This window comes from Mus caroli, chromosome 6 (genome assembly GCF_900094665.2).
Source record: "Mus caroli chromosome 6, CAROLI_EIJ_v1.1, whole genome shotgun sequence".
NCBI classification, from domain to species: Eukaryota; Metazoa; Chordata; class Mammalia; order Rodentia; family Muridae; genus Mus; species Mus caroli.
In genome coordinates this window covers 142,419,630-142,426,374 of record NC_034575.1, presented here as the reverse complement: position 1 = coordinate 142,426,374, position 6,745 = coordinate 142,419,630, and the positions used below count along the sequence as shown (strand labels likewise).

The window sequence follows — 6,745 nt, the reverse complement described above, 5'->3', positions numbered from 1 at the left end:
CAGAGACAGACAGAGAGACACAGAGAGACAGGGGAGCACAAGGCATCAAGATTGATTTCTAAGATCTAACAATGGGCCAGGGTAAACACACTATGTGGCCTCCTAGAACTAGGCAGTGTCTGCTAAGCCCTAAGCAGCCATCTCTGGAGTTTAAAGGAATTAAGGCCAATTCTCCACCCCAAACTCTGAAAATTAACAGGTCTAGCTGTCCAATGGGATGCTCACACTGTTTAATTTAGGACAGGATTTGGTGTTACTGATGAAGGCATGTAGCCAGCATCCTTTAGATCAGAAGGCATGCACTGATGCTGGTGCCAGCTTGCAGACACAGTCGAGTTTCTATTAAATCACGTTTGAAAGTCAATGTGCATAAATCATTTCTCCTGTAGCAGCCTCTTCGGACACTTAGGGCTTCTACTTATTTATTTAATCTCATATCTCTGTCACCTCTCAAATGAACATGTATTTGTTTGACTGGATTTACTTACCCAGGGCTCCTAAGCCATGTCTTTGCATTTGAATGCTTTCATAGCTCCTGGTGGCCTCAGAGAAGTTATACACAACCACCGATCAGTTTGTGATGCTGCCATGCCAGTTCTGGGGTGAAGGAAGCACATGGACTGGCCAGGGAAATTTCCCTTCATTGTCTAAGCAGGTGACATGGTAGATGCTGGAGATAGTGACTGTGTGGCCTGGAAGAGTCCACAATCTCCCAGAAGTAAGACGTGTGTCCTCCATGAGGAAGACTTGCCAGTCCATACGGAGCTGTGGATTCTAATGGGCTGGCTCTCAGGGCACAGAGATGAGAGTAAGGAGATGCTGTTATCTGGGGCCCCTTCCCACTCTGCTCCTGCTCAGGCCTGCAGCAAACCTTGATATTCAGGTTCTCCCTGCCCTCTCAAAGCCAGGAGACCACCCACTGTCTCAGGGTGCCTCGGGTCCTCCTGCTAAGAGTTCCAGATGCCCAGGATGAGTTTCCTATAATTTTTAATGTTATATTTCAGGTACTTTAAAAAATATCTATGGACATACAAATCCACATTTTTCTATAATTCCATACACCTGACATTCAGAACACTGTCCCACATTTACATCTTTCTATGCTAATGACTTTTAAATCTTTGAAGTACTTGGATCACAGCTTCTTTAACTAGTGAGTTTAATGACTTTGTTTTCTGTTTCATCTAACAAAGTACATTGCAGGCATTGCTCAACAATATGTTTAATTTAACTTAGTATTCACACAAGGGTTGAGACTTTCTATGATACTAATTAATATTAGGACCAGAAATAGCATCTTATTCATGGAAGGGATTTGGGTACTGCTGTTACTACGTAAGGTTTGTGCTGAGAACTTGCTGCGTGAAGCAGAATTTACCAGCCCAGCTCTCAGACTGGTATGTTGATCCTACCCCTTTTATCCATTTAGTCCTTTGTTGTTATTCCATTTGCTTTGTGTGTGTGTGTGTGTGTCTGTGTGGTTTTGTGTGTGTATTGTCTCTCTGTGTATATGTGTTTGTGTGTATATGCGTGTGTATGAGAATGTGTGTGTATGTATTGTATGTGTGTTTGTTCGTATATGTGTGTTTGTGTGTATGTGTGTATATCTGTGTGTGTTCACTTATTCATACAGGTGGAAGCCTGATACCAAGTGTCATTTCCTTACTCTTGAGATAGTGTCTCTTGTTGCACGGGCTCACCGCTGACTTGCCACTAGAGCCCTAGGATGTTCCCGGCTCTTTTCTGTCCCCAGGGTTGGGATCAAAGATGTGTTTTCAGGGGTGCGAGGTTACCCAAGTTCAGTTCATCATACTTGTGTAGCAAATACCATATTATCGAGCTACCACAGTAGCCCCAATTCCGTTGCAGGAGTTAGCATGGGCCTCCTCTGGTTTTGGAGTGTAGACCTTGCTGTTTTCTTAGGGGCTTGCCTCTAATCCAGAACAATGGTTCTGTGTTGTGAAAAACAAAATATGCTATAGTGTCTAAACCAGACAAGCCACACATGTGGTGGCTTTCACTTGATCCTTCGTGGTGTGATGGCTGGAAAGGGGACACACCGTCCCACCCAGTGTGACTCATTAACACAGAAAGAAATGGATTAATAGACTGTCTTCCCTTGACCACTCTATAGTGCTGATGCAAGCAGGTCTGTCCACCTACTGAGTTTTTAACTAGTGAAGTCATACTTTACCTCTAGTCCCTGGACATTAGCAGAGGGTATATATACCTACTTGCTTCTTATTCAGCAGGGGGACATACACAGCTAACTGACAGCATGTAGGGTGAGCTTTGGTCAGCTGCTTTGCTGGTCTTTGGTGCCACAGTGGGGCTTCTCTTCTCTTTGTCTTTCCTTCCCCTACTCCATGAGGCAAAAGGAGAAACAAAGGAGAAAGAAGGAAAGATGGAAGGAAAGAAAGGAAGGAAGGAGGGAAAGGAAGGAAGAAAGGAAATAAAATTTTAAAAGGATGGCATCTGCTGCAGACATGCCACTGCAGTAGCTGCTGGGAGGGTGTGGGAATTCTAGGAGGAAGCCTGGATGAGAGAAAAGGATGAGGGTAAAGGCAGAGTGGACAGGGGATCTTCAGAGCTCTCTCTCTCTCTCTCTCTCCCTCTCCCTCTCCCTCTCCCTCTCCCTCTCCCTCTCCNGGGATCTTCAGAGCTCTCTCTCTCTCTCTCTCTCTCTCTCCCTCTCCTTCTCCCTCTCCCTCTCCCTCCTCTATCTCTACCTCTAATCTCTAATCTCTAATTTCTCCCTCTATCTCTATCTATGGTAGTATACCTCTGGACGTGGTGATATACCATTTGCAAGTTTCTTGTGTTAAAAACATCCAGGAACATGGCAGTCCCGTCTAGTTCCAGCACTGGACAGGACTGCTGCACAGTTGCACCTCGACTCAGATGCTTTGGTTAGGTAGCCTGCTGCTGCAGAGTCCCAGTAACTTCTGCATTCGGGGACTCTCTACTAGAAATGCTCCTCCTCGACTTTCTGGTTGTCCATTGTTTTGTGCATGTGTCTCTGTTAGATGATGGCAAGCATGGGGCTCTGTCTGACTGTGATGCTACGTGGTGCTGTGTTATAGCACACTGGTCTGCAGCACAGGGCATCTGCACACACATCCAACCATTTGTAGATAGCAGCTCAAGGAACCCACGTTAGCTTGTGAACCATGTTTTCCCCAGGAGTAAACAGTGTATGCGTGTAGCTGGGATCTCAGCTGTTGAATGCTGACTTTTCCCCCCAGTGTGAACTGAGTATTTGTTCATATTTAGACAGCGTCAAGGTGGAGGTAATTTAGACATTTAATCAGATATAAGGCTATGCTAAAACCAGGAAGAGCTCATTATAGACTCACAGATCTGTGTGTGTGTGTGCTCAGGGATGAAAATAATACTGGGATATATTTCAGAGGAAAGAAATGAGTGAAAATAAGAAAAAAAAAACTAATGGATTTGAGCCCAAGTAAATGAAACTCTATTATTTAATTATAGTACCCGACTGTGAATATAAATGGAAGATGAGCAAGATTTTTTTCCCCTGGTTTGGATTGTAGATTTCATGACTAAATGGGAATGTCTGTCATTCAGAGCAACACGCTAGAGGCCTGGTTCTTCATAGAGTGAATCAGGGGACAGAGGAAATATTTTGGGAATTGAGGACGATGTCTTTTGCACACACTCAAGGGTTTCATGCCACGAATGAGTAAAATTCTTACCCTGGGAGAAGGGTCACGTCCATCCAATTTCCAACTCTGTGGTTGCCTATAGAGGTGGGAAGACATCTCACGTGTGCAGAGGCAGTTGATTTACAATTTCATTTTTAGAACTTCTGTGGTCTACTATCTGGAGTATCGATCAGGCCATTTATTTGTTATCTATTGCTACGTTTGGCAAGTGGGTACATTTTCCACTCTGGTTTCCTGGTTCTGTTCCAATGCAGATGACTGGGGGTGCTCCATCTGCCACGTTCTTATTTTGCCTCCCTTAAGGAAATGGAGTGTAACTGAATGCCAAGCCGACTGTTAGCTCACTGGAGATAAAAGTTAATATTTCCCCCTCTCACTGTAGCTCAGTGTCCCCAGACCCTGGTTCTAGTTCAGCTCTGCCGCCGACTCATCGTTGACCTTGGGAAGTCAACTTTATATGTCTGCAACTGACTGTTGATAAGGGTACACACTCAGTAACCTGGGTAACTGTTGTGCCTGCTTATATGCCTAGCAGACTGTGGGTCGTTGATAGTTCATGGCATGGTGATTTTTGTCTAAAGTTTCAAAGACTTTTCAAGGCTTATACTCATAGTCTTTCTAAAAGCTGTCTATTCTAAAGTGGTATAAATCGAATGACCGATACCTTGGTGTTTTGAATCAGAAGTCTTACCCATCATCTCTGTTATCTGTCTTGTGTATGTATATATATATGCTTTTGTACTAGATGGTAGAAAGCAGGATAATGTTACATATAAGTACATTTATTTGGACATTTATATTATTAATTTACTGGTTTTACTAGTTTTCAGAATTATTCAGTAGTGCATACCTCATTGATTCATTCCATACTTCATCTAAACTGATAAGCTAGAGAGATTAGCTTAGCATGATGTTATATATCTATAATGGCATATGCCAAAGAAACCACTAAGAAAGAAATGACTGGTAAAATACCCACCACAACTTAAGAACATTAAAATGAAGTCAAAACTGAAAAATAAGAATCAAAGGCAGGAAGAAAACAGAAGTGAGAAATATATGGGAAATCCCAGGAAAAAAAATACAGACTTAAAGCCATAACACAGCAATAAACACATTAAATGTAAATGGCCTAAACACAATAATTAAAAGATACATTTTCAGAGCACAAAATAGAATCAAAATGAACCTACCCTTTGGGTGTGGTGGTCCAGATCTGTGATTCCAGTGTCTAGTGAGACTGAGGCAGGAGGATTTCTATGGCTTTAAGGTCCATTTTGGGCTACATAGTGACTGCTAGGTCAGCCAGGGACATGTTCTAAAACCTTGTCTAAAGAACAAACAAAAACAACAGGAAAAAAAACCTGTTGAATCAAATAATGTGTGCAAATTGAAAATGAATGAATAAAAATCTGTATCATACAAACATTAATGGAAAAATGAGAGCTGTTCTATGAACACAAAAGCAGTAATTTTGAAAGCAAATTAAACCACCAGTTTAAAGGACACTGTATATTTTAGTGTTTTCTCATCCTATGTTGGCAGTCCTGGATGCCTGTGTGCTGAGTAGATGAACTACAAGATAAATGGAAAAAGAGGAAGGAAATTGGAAAGAAAATGGCCAAGTCCACAATGATAATGGTAGATGACAATGGCTTCATTGCCCACCGCCTCTCTCCTGACCTGTTTTGTGTGGCCACAGAGGCCTCCATTTTTTTGCTGGACATGCTTGCCAGCTTCCACCACAGGGCCTTTGCTCCTGCAGTCCCTTGTCCAGAGACCAGCTCTCTCTGCCTCCACCGTTCACTTCCTGCAAGCCCCTGTTCAGAGGTCACCTCACTAAAGGAGTCTGCCAGCTTTCTGCAGGAGTTGAGCTCCTATCAACATCTGTCTCTTTCCTCAGCCGGCTTCTCTCCTCTCATCAGAAACAGATGTGCAAGTTCTACATAGTCAGTGCTTTGGATACATATTCAGTGATATTTTTTTCTCTTTGTTGTTTCCCGATCTCCTGTAAGACTCAGTTAAGGAGGGGTGCAGCCCCTCCTATCTGAGGCACCACAGCAGGATTGTGAGGTAGCTGGTCATATTGCATTAGCTCTCCAGAAACGGGGTAGTTAGGGAAGAGGTCTGGGCTATAAAACCTCAAGGTCCATTTCCATTGTCTTACTTTCTCCAGGAAAGGTTCCACCTCCTAATGTTTCCTTAACTTAACAGGGCCTCACCAACTGGGGACCAAGTGTGCAAAAACATGTAAGCAGATAGGAACTTCAAAGTTCCCCAGAAGCCTTTTTTTTTTTAATCCTGTATATTTTTCTTTTATTTGGAGCATTTTATTTGAAAATGAACTTAGCAATGTAATTCACTCCGTTTTTGTTTCCTTTTCTACTGTGTTCTCTGTGTGGCGTTCTGTCAGGTGCGGTTGATTGCCTTTCAATAGTACTTCTCCAAACTAAGTTCTTACAGCAACGACGCAGTCTTTGGAGACCACGAATCTAAATGATTCGACTCTAATTCTCTTCCAGACACTCCAAGCTGTTGTGGTGCCAAGATCTACTTCCGACGGACCCTTAGAAGTCTTGGACAAGCCTCCCACATGTGGCAGGTATGCGGCTTTCACGTATCCATGGAGATCTTCCATTTTACTGTATAAGCAGAGATCTGAGGGTGCATCTAAGCTCTTAATGGGATGGTTTGGACTTAAGCTCTTAAGTCCGGAATCTCCAGCTCCATGGCTGTGAGTTCCACTAGTACTCTCCATCTTCCCATTCCTTGTTGAATGTGTGTGGACCATTTCTTAGTGGTATCGCTATCCACCCTCTTTCTGTTGTCTTCCTCCTCCTCCTCTTCTTCCTCCTCCTCCTCTTCTTCCTCCTCCTCCTCCTCTTCTTCCTCCTCTTCCTCCTCTTCCTCCTCTTCCTCCTCTTCCTCCTCTTCCTCCTCTTTCTCCTCCTCCTTCTCCTCCTCTTTCTCCTCCTCCTCCTTCTCCTCCTTTCTCTTCTTTCTTCTCTTCCTCCTCCTCCTCTTTCTCCTCCTCCTCCTCCTCCTCCTCCTCCTCCTCC

The 6,745-nt window shown here is 43.5% G+C and overlaps 1 protein-coding gene across 6 annotated transcripts in view; it reads left to right on the top strand.

The window, feature by feature from the left end:
- The window catches only part of Sox5 (SRY-box 5), a 938,356-nt gene that overhangs the window by 149,372 nt on the left and 782,239 nt on the right, over positions 1–6,745 (top strand). For all 6 annotated transcript variants that reach the window (XM_029478851.1, XM_029478846.1, XM_029478843.1 and 3 more), the window contains exon 2: positions 6,209–6,288. The gene's annotated coding sequence lies outside the window, so the exon portion shown is untranslated. The remainder of the gene's footprint in view (positions 1–6,208; positions 6,289–6,745) is intronic.